Here is a 19,894-nt window from a genome sequence, read left to right as displayed (position 1 = left end):
GTAAAATGCATACATTTGTTAATAACAGCAATCTACCTTTGCAGCAAGTTAGTTGTGAAACTTGAGGCAAGTTCTCAAAGCAAGCAGTATTAAGTAGCAGTATTCAGCTGTATGGATCCAGTCTCCATTACAATTATACAAGTTCCTTACCTACATGATTACCTTAATATAATGCAGATTCAGCCCTCTTAGCAGTGTGAATATGCAAATGAGGTGTGAACTCATTAGCATTTGTAAATTCCAAAATCTGCACTAATTTCAATGGTGCAAGGACCTATACGTTTGTATATGTCCTACCTTGCAGAATGATTAGTGAAGTATTAGTCTGACTAAAGTATCAGTCAGATTTTCACAGTCAGTCATCTTTGTTGCACACTTACTGTGGGTGTGTCAGGTAGAAGGGGCTCACAAAAACGTTTGTGACTACATTCACTGACTTAGGAGAGCAACATTCCTAACATTATAAGAATTGTTTATGACAACAGTTTCTGACTCTAAGCATATTGCATCTGTAATTCTAAGGCAGTAGATTACTCATTGAAACATATATCAACAGCAAGGCAAAAGGTATGCAGTCTTGTTAGGGAAGCAAAGATAATGGGAAGATGTTCACAAAATAAAGAGAAGAAGAGTTGCAGTCTTCATGTTTTTTTTTATTTTATATTTTGTGAGGAAAGATTGTATTCACTGGTGCCAGTTTCAGAGCCATCCATACATCTAACTACAAATGACACTAGACAAAGGTCAGAACTTGGTTCCTTTGTACCTGTTATATCAATTGATACTATGTCACATCTTGTATATACAACCTCCTTTTTATCTTAGTAGTTTATGTATGTGCTTGTGCCACATACTGATAAGAATCTCAACTGTGTTTTAGGAATGCCCTGCTCTTCTGGGGCTCTAATCCAGAGATGGTGGTGCTTGTTGGAATATAATTATGTTTAAGGAGCATATGTTCATGTTGAAATACAACAAAGATGAGGAAATTCTGAGCTGTACATTTCAACTATTTGTATCATAATATTTCCTCTATTGCAGTAAATTTCCCAGTTTTCTTTTTTCTTCATCATTTGTGTGCCATTTGGAATTGCACACTCTTGCTTAGCAGCAGTACCTAGCAATAAACTACAATTCACTTCTTAAGGGAAAAAAAAAAGCAAAAAACTTTAATTTGGGCTGCCTTCTGTAGTGCAAACAAGTCTGGTACTTGTGTACAGATGTCAGCACTCTGTATAGTGAATAAATTCCACCTGTAAGGTAAGTGTCTCTGTGGCACAATGTGCTCTTGAGCTGAGTGTAGAGACACGGGGATGCAAGGTTCAAATCCAGTTTACAAAATTATTTATTACTGGATTCAGAATAACTATTCACACCCTATGTTGTATATGAAATGAACAGGTGAAAGTCTGTGATACATGCTAAGTATCTAACCTATAGTAAACATGAATTTATGCTACGTAAGTGTTTGTTGTAAATTTACCTCTTCTCAATAATAATAATAATAATATGTACTATGTATGTTAGCAGATATGAATTTTTACAGTGTGTTAACAACAGTAGTAACATGAGTAACATGGACTTTCTTGTCATATATGCTGGAGAAAGTATCCATATGTCAATATTTGTCATCATGCCACTTATACAATATATTGTAAGCTTTGATGTCATGAGTAATTGTATGTACTGTGGTAAGAATGACCTCCTGTCATTGTCTGTCTGTCCCCTTTCTGAGCAATTACCATTACATAAAATCCTAGCTATGTGTAACTTAAATGACACTTGTGATGGTACAAGCAGATGTGAAAAGGATGACTGTCATGCTAATGCTATAACCATTTTATTATTGTTACATATATACATTACATGTGTTCACTTGTCCCTTTCTATTATATGTTTTAATAATGCCTTTTGCATTTGCAGTCCAGTTGGCAGCACACAAATACAGTTTACTTCCAAAGAAAAAAAGTTTACAATTTAATTTCAGATGACTTTTGTACTGCAAACAAACCTGGTGCTGGTGCATGTCCATCAGCACTCTGGATAGCAGCCACGGAGTAAGTTCCAACTGACAAGTAACACTCTCTGTGGCAGAAGAGGTACATAAAGTGAGCTTAAAGAAAAAGGAATGAAGAGAAATGCTGATGCAGGGTTCTAATCCAGTTAACAGGTGTTTTTACAGAGGGATCAGAATGTCACTTGTCACAATATTTTTACTATGAATGCCACAGTAAATAAACAAGAGTATCATAAGTATGTTTATTGCAACAAATGCATCATTACTGCTTGCTACTGAAAGCCAATATAATGTGTGTGAATTATGTTAAACATGATAATGATACTTAATATAGAATTCAAAACAGTGTAAGAAACTTCTCTGTGTGGAAGATTTTCAGTCCGTATATTTCTAGTTAATCACTGCATATTAATCAGACAATAGTAGTAGAAGTAGCAGTAGCGAACGTAAACTTGTCAAGTCAAAAAGTAATAATAGAAAATATATAATTCTACAGCATTACTAAGTATTCAAAAGTAATCCAAGCAAGGCAGGCAGTCTGTTTCCAATCGAAAATCCTTTATTAAGTACACAGACAAGCGATCCAAGTAAAACAAAAATAGAGTAATAATTTCCTCACAAGCTTTCTAAATATATATATATATATATACTTTTTATCAGGCATGGGAGTGGTTTATTGTGCTGTAAAACAAAGTGTTATTGGTACACATGTTTAAGTCACATCCCTTCCCCCATCAGTGTGACATTCGAGCTGGTCTTGCCCTATCTAGTAGCTGTCATAATAATATATAGCCCTAATGTACTTTAATGGTACATCTTATTTAACCAAATTATTAAGTAGATTATTAAGTCTGTGATTTTATACAAGGCAATATACTACATGGCTGAAAATATATCAACCTTAGTTCATTTTGCGATCAAAATTATATATAAATATATACATATACATTCTGCATGTAAAAATCAGTTTCTATTTTCATAACCTATTGTTAAAGATCACTTTCGTCCTTCTAGACTTCTTCAGGTCTGTGTACAAGAACCCTAAAAACCTATATAATTGTATAATTAGTTAGTATTGTTATTACCATCATTTTAAATAAAGTGGAAAAAACAGAACCAGAAAAGAATAAAAATAAAAAATATATATATGTATGATGATGGAAACAAAATATACACTTAAATTTCAAATGATTTAAAATGGTATTTAAAACCAATTATTACTCCACAGTAAAAGTCTACATCCTACAAAAACCAAGTATAATGTAGTGAAATCCCAAGGCTATAGATTAGCTCGAATTACCACAGAGATGGAACCATTTTTGAGAAACCTGAATAACTTAGAGAATGATTTTCTAGTGAGAGGCTATGAAAGTCAGATGTTAAAAAACATCCTGGAACCCATTATAGAACTGAAAAGGACTGAAGCACCTTCACTCAACCTCCCCAGTAGAAAAATGTTAAGTAATCCCACAGAGAATAACAAATGCAAAAATAGCTGCATCCTGACATACACTTTGGATTATCACAGTATCAAAAATATTATTGAAGAAAACTGGGACATTGTCACAGGAAACCCTTTTCTGATTAACATCTTAGGTGAAGCCCCATCATTCGTTTATAGGAAGGCCAGGAATATTAGAAGTTTTGTTGAATTTAAACCTAGACCATGTGAGAAAAGTACTAAAATATGTGAAACTAATTGAACATTTTATATATTTATACAGCAAGGTGATTGTTTTTATTGCCCTTATTTAAAGAAGATCATTAAAACCAGTGCAGGGGGTAACTGTAACACTAAAAAAGTAATTTACAGGGCACAGTGCAATGAATGTGATGCATTCTATGTGGGCAAGACTGTAAATAAACTCAAGCGAAGGATTTCATGTCATCTGTCAGAAATCCGCTCTGGATGTAAAAATAATGCACTAGCCAAACACCTTTCTCTTCATAAAAGTCACACAGGTTTTAAGTTCCAGATACTGGATCGCACAGGCATAGATATGGGTGATCTTGAAGGAGACATCCCAAATATTCTGGAGAAACATGAACTCATGTGGCAATTAAAGCTGAACTCTTTTAGAAAGCCTGGACTAAACTACTACTGTTCAATTAGTGCACTGGAACTTAGAAAATTGCCACATTGCTTACATGACTAATTGTATTTTATATTACTTTTTTTTTCTACAAATTGGTTTTAAATACCATTTTAAATCATTTGAAATTTTTAGACCCACTACACTTTAATGGGTTGTTTTGAGACGTCGGGGATACCACGGAGATTACTTTTTTTTTTTAATATAGAATTCACATGCATGGGTATGATGTGTACGATATTTTTGTTACAATTCATATGATTTATCACAGATCATAAGTATGTGTTTATGACATTGGGCCAGATTCAGGAAGCCTCCGTGTAAGAGTTATAACTCTTACACGGAGGCTGCAGTTAAACTGTGTGATGTCAGCATGTCATGCATATGCATGAGGTGCATGAGGCATGCTGAATCACACTAGTAACTCTTACACGGTCCGTGTAAGAGAGTAGGGGGCGTGTCTGTAGGCTAAGCTCTGCAAGTGGACACGCCCCCGAAAGACTAGAATGGCTGAAAGTAAACAGCCACGAGAAAGGCCATGAAAATGTGAATAAACACACTATACAACACATGCCCCGACTGGCCATCAGTGTATAAAGTGAAGAGATGTCATAAAATTAAATTAAAACCTTTTTTTTTGTTAAACCTCAGAATGTTTGCTACTGTGTGCGCGGGTGTGCTACTAGCGCAATCACAGTTAGCAGTCAGTGGAAAAGGATATAAGAACTAAATATGCAAAGTAAGCCAAGAAATAATAGCTTAGCGGTAGAGTAGCCGCCCTAAGAGTAGGCAGGCAGGGTTCGAGCCCCTACAACAACCTTTTTTTGTAAATAAGCACTAAAAGCCCCCTGACAGTATTGTACAAATGTAAATGTATTCCCTTTTGTAAAATGGAATGAAATAGAGCATTTTGAAGTAACATAAGAAGAAAAATAGTCAGAAATGTACTGATAGCTAAGCTGCCATGAGACAGAGTGCCCGTAGCTGAGTAGTGTTTAAAAAGCTGCAAACTGCGTGCCTGTTGCCAAGCAGCAGGTAAACAGGCTGAAACTGTGTGCAATTAGCTGAACATGTGTGTCACTTGCCAATTAAGATTTATCCCAGCGCACACCGCTTTGCGCCGCCCCACAGGCTAACTGCCAGTGCGCATGCGTTACCTCCGCGCAAACGAGCGCAGAACAGGTTTAAAGTGCTTAAAAGTGCTTTTGGCATGTTTGATTGACAGGTCCTCAACTCATTTCTGTCAGGAAAAGCAAAAATCAGTTGCCAGATTCAAACCCAGGATACCATGCACTACAGACAAGGAACTAAACCACCAAGCCATGACAGCAATACCTAGAAATGCAGAAATAGCATATATATGGGATAAAACCCAGAATGGAGCATGAGAAAGCATTTTCAGTGAAGTAGATACAATTCCAAAACGGCCAATCAGAGAAATGTGCGGAAAAGCGGCATATATAAGCCCCATAGGCGGAATACACAGCATAACTGATTGTAGAACAGACTTGCAGTCAGCATGAGTGGAGTAGGTGAGGGACGTTGCTTTCGAGCACAGCGTTGGGGCGTTGAGGAGTCCAGATACATGGTCTGGCTCCTTGTCCATAATCACGAGGCCCAACTCATGCAGGGCCAGGTCTCATGGGGAGTATATAGGGCAGAGGCGTGGGACCAGTTGGCTCGTGATCTGACCAGTGCTACTGGCATTCCACGCACTGGTGAGCAGGTCCGCCACCACCATGCGGACCTGAAGAGACGCAAGCAGGACCAATTGAACCGTTGGATCCAGGAGGCCCGCCAAATGCCCAACGCCCCACTACTGAGTAAGTCACATTTTACCCATGTATGTAAGGATTTCAACCAGCTGATACCATGGAGATGTGTAGTCCAATATTATTCCCTTTGTATTACAGCTGCAGGTGTCCCGTCTGTGAATCGTGAGATGCACGCCAGAAGGCTGGTGCGGCTGCGCCACCATGCAGGTTAGTAACCCCACCCAGTACTTGTAAATAAATATTATTATGTACCATGTATCAGAACAGTGCAGTGTATTGATTAAAAGTAATATAATGTGCAAGCAGGATTTGAAAGTCTGCAGGTATGGCTGCAACAAGTTCATCAGTATGCAAGTGTAACTGGAAATATAATTGATAGAATTAAACAGTGCTGTAATACAGATGTCCCATCATTAATTAAATATACTGTAACCTGCAGTAGTCTCAAGAGTACAGCTTCAGAATCTGAGGTAGTCACATGTGAGATATATCCCCTGTTCAAATGCTGAATCATGACAGAAGTGAGGCTGTTGGAAAGTGTTTGAATCACCACAGGTCTAATATGTGAACAAAGCCTAGAAGTACCAACCTGAACTGTGAAGTTGCAGAATGTGTGAGAGTGACAGAAAGGCTCATGTATGAATAAATAAAGTAGTAATAACCCCTGAATATATAAGCCTCAGTGTGTTTTTACAGAACTAAATGCATGTGGGAAGTACAAATTAACATCCCAAACTGATTTCAGTGTGTCTGAATCTGAATGTCTAGCTCAAAATCTGTATATGGTGATAACAGTAAACAATTTGCAGATAGAATGAATGATTATCTGACAGACTAAACAGCCATAGTTGTCCCCTGTCCTGTCATCAAAGTGTAGCAGGATGATGTATCTGATCAAATTCAAAATAAGTAGGATAGTGATGTATGTGTAACAGGTGTAGCATGACAGTCAAATAAAGATTATTTTGAAACATCAGCCTCAACTTAATTGTGTACCTATGATAAATGTGAATCAATGTGTAACATATGAATGTGTCATCACTTTCTATCCCCACCCAACCCTATAATTCCATATAACAACATCCACTAAATAATGGTATGTGAACATTTCATTAATCATGGACATTTGTCCGTTTCAAACATATATGCATGTCTGTTCGTGCATGTGCCCTGTTCATACCTGCAAATCTGATGGCCTGTTGCCATTAATCAACCCTGCATGTCGTTTGACTGTGTTTTGCTGTTCAAATAATGCATGTGATATTGATATGCCCCTTGTTCAATGGTGTTCATATCTGGGTGTTTGTTTGATGGGAATACCAATGCATGCTGTTACAACTAATCTGAATGGAATAAAATGCCACTAACCCAAACTAACATAACTACTCACAAACCTAGAACGCTTGGGAAGGCAGGTCCCAGCGGACCCACCTCTCCCACCTCAGCTGGCGACTGCACCTGGCACTAGTGCCCAGGCGGACCCTCCGTGGCCCTGTGCCACCTTCGGGTGGAAGCGCTGCAGGGGATGGGGCCCGTCCCCCCTCTGCAAGTGTGGCCGGAGGGGTTCGGCCCACTCACCCTCCGCGGTGTCCGGTCTGTGGTGCGAGGGAGATCCAAGACACTGTTCTTGGACCCCACGCCAGCTTGAGGCTCGTGTGGCACAGCTAACGGCCCCGCCGCTGCCCCGCCTACACAGCCCCAGCACAGCCCCGCCCTGGGCTGTGAAGGAACAGTGGCAACTGCCTATGGGTGGGGATATCAGTTCCACTGTTGCCATCTGTGGGCTCGTGCATCTCGGATATCCCAACCTCCGTCCCCGTCAATTGTGTAACCCCCCCACGTGTGTCATACACTTGTCTGTCTTGTCTGTTAACCTACCCAACCTACCTCCCCAGCTTTACCGACTTCCTTCACCTATCATACCACTCTCACCTGTAAAAAAAAAAAAGGGCACTCTGTCCCACAAAAAAATTACGCCCCATACATAGCTGTCCATGTCGCACACATGTCCGCTGGACATCTAAACTGTTAATTACAATTGGCTGTACAACAAATATTAATGTTGTCCTGACACCTCTCTCAGAGGTGGAAGGTTTCAAATGTCTCACCAAAATACATAGAAATATACAGCTGTTGCTGCAAAAGACATGGGCATCTATGGGCCTTACCTACACCCTTCCTGCAAATCCCACGCTTCTTTCCCTACTGTCTTACCCTCTTTGTGACCCCTTTTCACCACTTTCCTGTCACCCCTTTTTCTTTTCTTTCAAAGAAAATAGCTGGTGTGCTTGTGTTAGCGGAGCTCACCGCCAGTAAGCAAGATGAGCTCCGCAAACGAAGCGCAGACCTGGTTTAAAGTGCTTAAAAGTGCCTTTATGGCACTTTGATTGACAGGTCCTGTACACAGTTGGAAAGTTTGCTAAGAAAAATAAATTCCCACTGTCAGTCTCGAACCCAGGACCTTGGTAACATTAGTCTGTATGACCTACCACTAAGCCATGCCTGCTTTACAAGAACACACTGCTAAAATAAATATAACATGTAATAGTAGGAATCAGTATAAAGGCAATATAGGAGATGTACTATCCAAAGCATGTCAGGTAGAGTTGTAATGGCCAAATTACTGGATTCCCATACTAGTTCAGTGTGAACAGAAACAGCACTGCTACCTCTTAGCTTGTACATAATAATGTAAGGTAATGTACATATGTGAAGGTATGTATATCTACACATACATATATATAAATATATATTAATACATATGAAATATAATCGTAGGTCTCAGTAGCCATACACACTCACTACAGGAAAAAGTTAACATAATTGCTGCAACCTGAATCTGTAACACAGCCTGACCCCTGTGTGACCTACTTACCCTTCTAACTGCTTACAGGTGGCCTCAGCACTTTGATTGACAGGTCCTGTACTCAGTTGGAAAGTTTGCAAAGTAAAAAATTCCCACTGTCAGTCTCGAAACCAGGACCTAGGTAACATTAGTCTGTTTGACATACCACTAAGCCATGCCTGCTTTGGAAGAACACACTGCTAAAATAAATATAACATGTAATAGTAGGAATCAGTATAAAGGCAATATAGGAGATGTACTATCCAAAGCATGTTTGGTAGAGTTTTAATGGCCAAATTACTGGATTCCCATACTAGTTCAGTGTGAGCAGAAACAGCCCTGCTACCTGTTAGCTTGTACATAATAATGTAAGGTAATGTACATATGTGAAGGTATGTATATCTACACATACATATATATAAATATATATTAATACATATGAAATATAGTTGTAGGTCTCAGTAGCCATACACACTCACTACAGGAAACAGTGAAGATATATGCAGCAACCAGAATCTGCAACACAGCCTGGCTCCTGTGAGACCTACTAAGCCCTTTAACTGCTTAAAGGTGCCTCCAGCACTGTGATTGATAGGCCCTATACTCAACTCAAAAGCAGAATATGAGCATACTAGTAGGCCCTACCACAAGACCATTGTAACACTAGTCTGTATGACCTACCACTAAGCCATGACTCTCATACAGGAATATAGTGCTAAATAAGTGGAACATGTAATAGTAGGAATGAAGATAAAGGCAATATAGTATGTCTACTACCCAAAGCATGTCAGGCAGACTTTTATAGTCCCAATTACTGGATTCCCATACTAGAGTAGTGTTAACGGAAACAGCCCTGCTAATTGTTAGCTTGTACCCAATAATGTCAGCTAATGTACATATATGAAAGTATGTATATGTACACAGATATATATATATATATATATATATATATATAGCAATACATATGACATATAGTTGTAGGTGTCAGTATGCATACACACTCACTACAGGGAACAGGCAAGATAAATGCAGCAACCTGAATCTACAACACAGCATGAAGCATGGGAGATGTACTAACCTTCACACTCACAGAACACTGTCAACAGCATACCAGCATGGTCCACGCCCTACAATCTGAAAGGGCAACGCCTATCTCACATACCCTTTTATAGCAGTGTCCTGAAATCACAGTGAGACATGCAATCAGTACACACCCAGCTGCTTGCAATTAGCAAATGCTGCCTTACAATTGGTGCAGAGGCCATCACATGGACCTATGCAGATACCTACAAAAGTATTCAGTACCCACACTCCACTCATGCAATACAGTCATTGCACAAACCTAATGAGAAAGAGAGACAGAGAGAGACAGAGAGAGAAGACAAAATATACAGACAGCCAGCAGCAAAACAGCAGCAGCAGCAGCAACAGCAGCAAAATTCAAGGAGCACGAGTGACACACCAAAAGCTGCCACAAACACAGGTAATGCAAAGTAGCAGGTTAATCCTGTGTATACTGTGACACCTCCAAATGTATCATAGTTCACTATCTATAGGTATGTCCATGAGATAGGTTGTGTGTAGATAGTCATGAAATATAAACATATGTAATATTGTTGTACATGTGGGCCATAACTAACACTTCCATAGCTTAGAACACAAGGCCAGTTGTGCATATGATGCAGTAGTTCCCAGGGTCAGTAGAGGTTCCTCCTCATTGGTGTGGGACCACTGTGTATGTATGGCACTGTTCAGGTACATATCCTGTAGTATGGCCAGGGATTAATATCAGTCTGTCATGTGGTGCTATGTCCTCCAGGGGTGAATGTAGCACACATCCAGGGATACCATTTCGTAACAGTGATGATATGTGTTCTGCAATGATGAGGGTGGCTCTCACCTGGACATGTGAGAGGATAGGGAGGTTACAGTCATCTGGGATAACTAATAACACGTGTGTAGGACAATGGGGGTACCTGCACCTAAACTGGCTGCAACATTGGTGGCAATATCTGTGCATTTGGTGAATGTGAAGCAACGTAACACTGCAGACAGCAGATGCCTTCCGTCATGTGAATCTGCCCTGTGCTGCAGTAGCCTCCTACTATTGTTATACAATATGCCTGTATCTGTAGTCCACTGGACAGGATTAATAAGTGGTGTGCAGTTGTTCTGGGTTAGATAACTGTGTGCACAGTACATGCAGTATGTGGGATGTCTGTGGTAAGCATATGCAAAGGTGCTGGCGGTGTGTGTTGTGGCTTCCACTGGCCCAGTGGGCTGCATGGATAGCATCACTGTCATAACTACTGAATAACTGTGTAATAACATGCATACATAGCAAGGTAGTGTATTGTGCTTGTGGTGTTGTTCAGATATGTATATCCAGGCTGAGTAATGTGTGTCCACATCACAGGGTTGGATGGCAGCACACATCCAGTATGTATGGATGAACACCCAGAATGTGTCACACGTGTCACCTGTGCAGATCTGGCCATTACCTGTGCATCCCCCACAACACACACACATGCAACATATGGCAGAAGTACTATAGCAGTACACACATGTTCATAGGTTCATACTAGGCTATCTGCCCGAGGGCATTTACAAGCCTAGCCCATCGCTTTGTGGCTTATGCCACCCCTTTAGTATGGGGAACCATACCCATTATTTTGCTGTGCCTCTGTCGAGCAGTGACACTGAGGTAATCCCTGGGGTATATCTGCGATCTCCCATCCATTGGTCAAGATTTCTCTTGAACAAGGCCAGCGAGGTGCTCTGCCTCACATATACCGTGATTTTGTTCCACAGCATAGTGAGTCTTTGGGTGATGAATCTATCCCTCCAGCATGTCCTATTAATAGCCGTGTCGAGGTTTAAGTCTCCTGCCCTTGTGGCTCTGATGGATCTAGATTTTTTTAGGTGAAGCATATTCATCAAATCTGGGTTTGACATGGCCTTGTATGTTGGGCAAAGGTCACCTCTGAGCAAGCGGTAAGTGACTGAATAGAACATACATGGACATGCTGGAGGGGCAAATTCCTAACTGAGAGGCTCCCTTTACTCTGTAATGAGCTCGAACAGTTGAGAATGAACAGTTCATAGGTTCATACTAGGCTATTTGCCCTAGGGCATTGGTAAGCCTAGTAGAATGTGTTTGTCTTTGCCACCCAATCACAAGTTATGCTGCTATGCCCTTGTCCGACTTTAGTATACTATGCCTCTGTCTAACAGTGACATAGAAGTGATACCTGGGGTACAACTATGATCTCCATCCACTCATCCAGATTCCTATGGAAGAGAGTCAATGAGGGACTCTGCCTAACCAGTAGTGTGAGCTCATTACAGAGTGAAGGGAGCCTCTTGGTTAGGAATATGCCCTCCAGCATGTCCATGTATGTCAGTGCTGAGGTCCAGCTCTCCTGAGCATGTGGCTGTATGGGACTCTGATTGCCTGAGGTACATCACGCTCATTACTGCTAGGTAGGACATGGCTGTATATGGCATGCACAGATTGCCCCTGAACAGGCAGTATGCCACTGAGTCCAGCTGGATTCACTTTACCTGGGCAGCATATGACATCTGTGTGAGCCATTGCATCCCCTTGATGATGTACTGTTGTCCTGTACCAGTTGCTGTAGGTGTCTGGTTAGGTACATCCCAAAAGGTGCATTGTACGCAATTATAGGCCTGATGATGGATGAGTACAGAGGCACAATGACCTCCCCTGCCATACATGTGAATCAGTCATGATTAGCTGGGCTATATAACATGTCTGTCAATCCACGCTGGCCATGTGGTAGACAAATGACAGACCGCTACCATGTTTCTTCCCCAGGTCCCCAACCACGCCTACTGTACTCAATGGCCTAACACCTATGTTGTACTGTGCCACCAATGTGGAGGCGTGGGAATCTGCATTGAATACTGATACTCCCTCCCTTGTTCAAGTGTCGTGGCCGACAAGAATGGTAACAGCTATAACGTGGTAGTACTGGTGTGCTCCTGTGAAACCTGAAACAGGTTCATGTTACTGCACAGATATCGATGTCCAGAATGCTAGGTAGGGTTTTGGGTGCGTGCATCCTTGGGTCTAGACCTCCAGTGTTGAGTAGCATCACTCTTACTTCCTCATCCTTTGTGATACAAATGGATGTGGGTTTGCCTTATGAGCCTTGCCTAATACAGGCACTATGGGTGTAGCAGGAGGCTCCGCCAAATGTCAATAGGACTGTGGTGACAGGTGCAAGCTGTCCCTAGCAAAGCATACCACCCCAAGATGGCAGGCATTGGCACACCTGTGAATGACACCAGTATGTCAGTCAATTGTTGGAAGGGATCATCGTGCCTTGATATTGTGGCATTGTTCTAGGTGAGGGTAGGATGCTACTCAAGGTCAGGGTCAAACTGTCCCCGGCTACGTGCTCAGAGAGCTCTGTAATGTCTCATGTCATGTAGTCCAGGGAGGAATGTGTCAGGCCATTCACAGCAGCATGGACATTGACTGAGTCATACCTGTACCTGCCTTGGGGTTACCTGACTGTTTGTGTTATGTGGCAGGTCATAGTGCCTGACAGGCTGCACACCGTGACCCTCACCTCGTTAAGCCTGGTGAACGTGATGTGAGTGTGCCTGATGATAGAGGCACCTAGTACAGGTGTATGAGGTGTGTTGTTAACTGTTAATGGCTGTGAGTGTTCAGCACATTGGCTTTGTGTGATATGTGTTGCACATGTTCGCTTATGTGGTAGTGGTTGCCTGGATGTCTGCATAGGAGGTCTCTGCTGCATAGGCAGAGCTGTGGTCTGAGCCTACAAGTATGATCATGTGTGATCATGTGTTAGGTCCGCTGTTGTGTTAGGTCTACGTGAGACTGGAAGTGTAGTGAGTGATCCCTTTGCCACGTGACTGGTTATGGCGGTATTGAGTAGACAGAGCCTAGCCTCCAGTCTGGTATATGGTTGCATCACTCACATGAGTTTGAATTTGTTGTTAGGAGGAGGGGGTTGTCTGTGTACATGCATCTGTTCTAACATTGTCTCTGGAGTACCACACTCACCAGCTGGACTGAGGAGGGAACTGACAACTGACCTCTGGACATGCTAGAATACTATTGTGAACTCTGTAATCACTAATGATTGAAAACAAGGTCCAGTGGGGAGTGAGGGTGTACTGACATTACCTACAACTGCTGACTGATATAAAAGCGCCAGTGAGCAAAATGCCAGGTAACCTAAGTGCAATGTGTCACAATGAAGTAAATGCAACAATGACAAGCAGTCACTTGCTGTCATGTGTAACATGGAAGTACGTACAGTAAGCAATGCAGATAACAGTAGTGAGTCACAGATGTGTTGCAAAGATGTGTACTATGTGGAAGTAGCATACCAGTGAAATAACAAGCTAACAGATAACAAGCATATAAACAAAGGTAGATGCAGGAGGCCTGATGTAGTGTTTGCTACAACAAACAAGGTGTAGCAATGTCAGTAAGATACAGCTCAGATATGCAGGCACTATAAACCTGATACCAGATGTCCCCAGCTATGAATGGCAGAGTACAGCCTATTGTCACACATGAGTGCAGACCACAAACCTCGTTAATGTTAAATAACTGGCCTAAAGGCCAACTGCCCATACCAGAAGTAATACACTTGTACACTGGGCCCACAATCAGCAGTTCCCAACTTCAATGGATGAAAGATATGTGTCCTGCCACCACAGTGCTTGCCACCAACCTCCCTAATGTAAAACAACTGGTCTGAAGGCCAAGTACTTAGTACAAATGACATAGAATGATAGCTACACTGTAATCAGGTTTTAACCAATCAGTAATAAGTAGAAGTTAACACACCCTGTATAGAATGTGTACCATGTATTGTTGAGATACTATGCTGATAACCTGTTTGTGTACCTTTCCAGATAGACATGGCACCTAAAAGAAATCCTGTGTACTCTGCTGCAGAGGATGACGTGATCCACCAGAGCCTGGTGCGTGACTATGCCATCCTGTTCTCACGCACCACCCAGAATCAGCAGGAGAGGTCTGCACTGTGGCAAAGCCTCGTTAGCAGGATAAATGATGTTGGCATGCATGATAGGACATATGAGCAGGTGAGACATCACTGCAGTGATTTGATAAGGAATGTCCGCCAGCGTGCTGCAGATATCCGCAGGCAACAGGCTGCCACAGGTGGGGGGGTGGCCACACATCCCCCCCTCACCAGACAGGAGGGGCTACTGCTAAGTGTTGTGGATCCAGCCCCAGAACAACAGCAAACATCATGCATCCTGATGGAGGTTGGATCCACACAGCAGCAAGACAGCGAGCGTGCAGGTAAGATGCCATATTCATTTATTGTTATTACTTTTACATTTGTTGACCCAGATAGTCTAGCTGGATATAAGTTCATTTTCAGTAGAGGCCTGTGGAGAAAAGCTCCACACATAACGTAATAAAGGCAGACAGACAAGTTGTCAATACAGACAGCCAACATAATAGAATTGTACACCAGCCTGTTAATTAAATAAACATACATGTAAGGAAGTCAAACAGTTTAGAGTCATACACAATGTACCGTTGGTTTCAAAGCAATCCTACCTAAAGCATAATGGTTATGCAATAAGGCAAAAGCCATATACATAATAGGTAGGGCTCAGAAGGGTAGAGAAGTAGAAGGAGTATGACAGATACAATGATATGGAAGAGGCAGGAGTCAAGAAGGGAAGTGAGGAAAAGAAGGAAGACAGTCAAGAGGAGGTGGGAGGGATGGGAGAAGTAGGTCAGAGCATAGAAGGACATCAAGGTGAAAGAAACAGGGTAGAAGCTAGTTTCTATGCACAATGAGGGGTTAAAGGTGAAGAGAGCGGAGGCACAGGGACGGTAGGCTGGACGCCAAGAAGAACAAAGCCAGTGGTTTTGGAAGTACAATTTGCGTTGAGGCTTGGAGAGAGGTAAGGGTGAGATTAGAGTTAACTCCTGGTATGTACATATGACTGTTCTGTACGCTGTTACTTCATGCACGCATAAGGTGTGCATGTGGTATGTATCTGTCATCATGATATATATACAGACATGATGTGCAGCTGATGTGTATAAGGGAACTAGTGTACTACTGTACTGTATCATGTGCAAAACAAATGGCACACATGTGCCCACTGACATTACTCTCTTCACACTTCCAGGTCCCTCCCATGTAGCAACGAGGCAGGCCATACATGCTGGTGAGTCTTTTAACAGTATCTGTAAAACAATTTATAAAACTAGGAAGAGTAGTGTAACTCTGTAGTAGACATGCTGGTGACTGTGTACACAATAACTGTAATTGACAGGTAGTAAATTGAGTAGTGTAACACGGTACTGATGTGTGTGTTTACTGTGGGTGTGCATGTGTGCAAGTGTGCCTGTGCCCAAGTGTGCATGTGTGTTAGTGTCCATGAGTGCATGTGTCCATTTCTGAATGTGTGCATTAGTATTGAAGTGCATCTCTTTCAAATATGTATTGAGACTGTAATCTGTGTTCCATGTTTTCCTCCCGTAGGTTCTGGTGCTGCTCTGGTGACCTGCAGCAGGGAACCTGAATCTTGTGCCCCAGGTACTGATGATGATGAAATGTCTGTAATGGTGCAGGAAGGTGTGTCTGGGTCCGCCATTGGTCAGCCAATTGACAGTACACAGCTTTCAACCCCGTCAATGCGCACAGTCATCCTGCCGCTACATCCTTTATCACCATTGTCCCTAGGTGATGGACAGTCAGCAGTGGGCATAGATCAGGGTAATGTGGTACCTGTGGCACATGCATCCTCACAAGGCAGCCATGTGCAGAGGCCTCCAATGGTACCACGCAGACAGTCGCCCATGGGTTCTCGTGGGGCATCCGTGGCGCATTGCCTCTGGCCGACGTGCCCAAGGAGGTATGTCAACCTCCACTATGTTTAGAACTGTCATGCAGGCACAGGCACGTATGGAAAGGTACACCAGACAGGGTCTGAGGGAGCTGAGAGCATGTCGCATAGCCATGACAGACGGCATGCATGATGTTGCGAATGCTATCCGTAACTTCACAGATGTCGTTGACAGACGTTGTGGGGGCATAGAACAGCTGCTCCACAACCAGATGTCCATGGGCCAGGGCGATGGTGTGCGCTTGCGCGCCGACGCGGGCCGTATGCCAGCAAGAGCACCAGCTGGCAGTGGCCGCGGACGACAACGGGCCCACTCGCACGCCTCAAGTGCCAGCACCAGCCCCAGCAATGCTGGGTCTGTGCTGTCATCCAGACGCCCCAGGAGACCACATGCACGTGGCTCTGGACAGTCCCAACAGGGAACTGTGTCCAGTCAACACACCCCTGCTTCCGATGACAGTACCCAGTCTGGGTTAGTACCGGATACGGCCCGTAGCACCCCTGCCAGGCACAGGTACCGTGTCCGTGCCCACAGACACTGATCTGGATGACCTGACAGGTGCAGTCTGTGGCTGTCCACAAAACCCTGTACATGGCAGCCATTATGTGGGACTGTGTGCGTGCTTACACACATGCAGAAACCTAACACCTAGGGCAAACACATACACACACACACTGCACCAACAACGGTCCACCCTGTACTGCTGCCCCTCACAAACACACATACACACACATGTCAATTGGTGTTACCAGTGGCGGCTTGGGCATACCTAACCCACACCCTGTGCATATGATGACACTGTGCCACCTCCTGCATACTACAACATCGGTGCAGGTAAAGGTAAACACGTTGCTGATGCACAGGGTGACTACATAGATGTGTATAAGTAGTAACATGTTGGTAACTGTTGTGTGTTGCAGTATAAATGTGTGTATATCCCATCAGTCCTGCTGCAGTAACTGTATGAATGTCCTCAATTGTTATCTGCACCCATACTACTTAACAAAGTGTACCAGCTGCACACCATCACATGCTAACATTGACTATGGCAATGTGCATCTTGTGCTGTTATGTAGATTCAGCTACATGTATCTGTTCTGTCACACATGCATTTATACACACCCTGCTACCCACACACATGCACACGCCACCTGCCATTCCCATTATTTATCACCCTACATGAGTAGCTGTTGATACATGACAGGTACACATTTCAGAAGTGCACTATGTTGTTTACTACTGGCATCCCCTTCTCTACCTGTACTCACAGGGTGCAGGCAACCTCATCAGTTGGAAGATGTAATGTGCATCAGGTACTGTAGTACCCTGATTGCCACAGCAAACATGTTTCCCATACTGAAATGCACACACAGACACATCCCACATCCACACACTTGCCACATTCAGGCTTCAGAACACTATCTAGGTATATTCGGTTACATGTGCGTGTTACAGTAGCATGTAACACTATACTGAGTACTGGCAGTTAGTTGTCTGTTGTCATGTTGTCTGTATAGAATAAAAGAATTGTTTTATTATCCTACTGCGTTTTGTGGACATTACTTGAACAAGTGTTACCTTACATGTGTTATCAGTACCAACACCTTATGTTTTGTAGTTTTGTTTGTATAGGGTGCTATCAACATCACTGCTTGTTAAGGGTAATGACCACCCTGCAGTGTATAGCCCCATGTGGCAAAAGCCACATCCCACCCCATCATTGTGCACACACACTAACCCCACCAACAGTAAAACACATACTTTCCATTTGCAAGATTCAAACCCATACCTAACTGTGCAATGACAGTAGAAACAGACACATTAGCAGAGTGTGCTATTTGCAGTAGTTGGAGAAATCTTTACTAATGCTGTACTTAGAGGGTGCTGACATCATCTGTGTGTAGGAGGAGGGATGTGCACCCTGTAGTGTGTTCTCCCAGTTGGCAAAAGGCAGTTAACCCTCCCAGCATAGTGCACACACATAAACCACACTCATACATTCCCTTTGCAGGATTCAAACCCCCACCTAACTACGTTATGACACTGAAGAAAGACACATTAGCAGAGCGCTCTATGCAAATTACTGGAGGACGTTACTACAGGTGATATAGTTATACAGTCCTGACATCATCACTGTTTCAAAAGGGGGATCTGCATCCTGTACGATACTGTCACGGTTGCTAATAGGGACATTTCCCACACACACACATCGATGTGTTGGAGGTTTGCATATGTGGGGGATCCAGAACACCAGTGTGATTAGTATATGGTTTGATTGCAACAATGAGGGATATACTCCCAGTGGTGAGCAGTCTTTACTCATGTTTGTAAAGATCAGCTCTAGTATATCTGCCCCTCTTGTGGGAAGGTTGGTTACCTGTTCCATAGCCAAAGAATGTCTGATCAATGGGAACCTTAGAGCTTGGTATTGTGGCCTGTGTAATGTACACAGTCTATGTTTGGGTAGCTGGCATCACCCAGTATGATGGTGTTTGCAGAGTAATCTAAACTCTCCTGTGTCAGCATGAAGGCTGTGTGGGAGACCTGAGTTTGAGAGGGTGCTGTAAGAGCTCCTCTGTGTCTCTTTCCATGTGGTCCAGGGAGGTACTTCCCAACAGGTAGCTGACTGTGACCCTCCCCTTGCTCTGTCTGGAGGGCGGCACGTCTGTCAACAGCTCATGTCAAGCAAGTGCACACCCCTCATAAATGATGTGGAAACCTTCAAAGGCCCAAGGCCTGTTGAAAATATGGACCAGACTGCAGATACCTGTATAGAGGCATTCTGTGGACACATTCAGGAATGCATGGATCATGAAGCCACATATGAAAGCATGACCCAATTCTCCAAAGGCAGATGTCCTGGGCGCCGGACACCAGCCATAAACACACTATACAATAGAAGGATGGCGCCACTACATGATACAACAACCTCCCAAAATGTGAAGGCACCACTGATGAGTATTGGAAGACAACTACAGGCACCCATATGATTGTCTAAGGCCATCTTTGAGAGAGGATTCCACAAGCCACTGACGATAATCACAAGGCTGCCTGTAGTTATGTTAGTAACCTGGGTGGTACTACCCAGATATGCTCAGAGGTAATACAATATGTCACACAAAATATAAAACACACAGACATTGCCATCATCCTAGTGGACAGGTTCAATGCTGCCTTCTCTCCCCACCACACCAAAAGGGAACATATGTCTCGTATCACAGTGCTTCCCCTGACATCACAGATGCTCAGGTAAGAGAT

This window comes from Protopterus annectens, chromosome 6.part0 (assembly GCF_019279795.1).
Source record: "Protopterus annectens isolate FY-2018-M chromosome 6.part0, PAN1.0, whole genome shotgun sequence".
In the NCBI taxonomy this organism is placed as follows: domain Eukaryota; kingdom Metazoa; phylum Chordata; order Ceratodontiformes; family Protopteridae; genus Protopterus; species Protopterus annectens.
Note: the sequence above shows the minus strand (reverse complement) of the source record.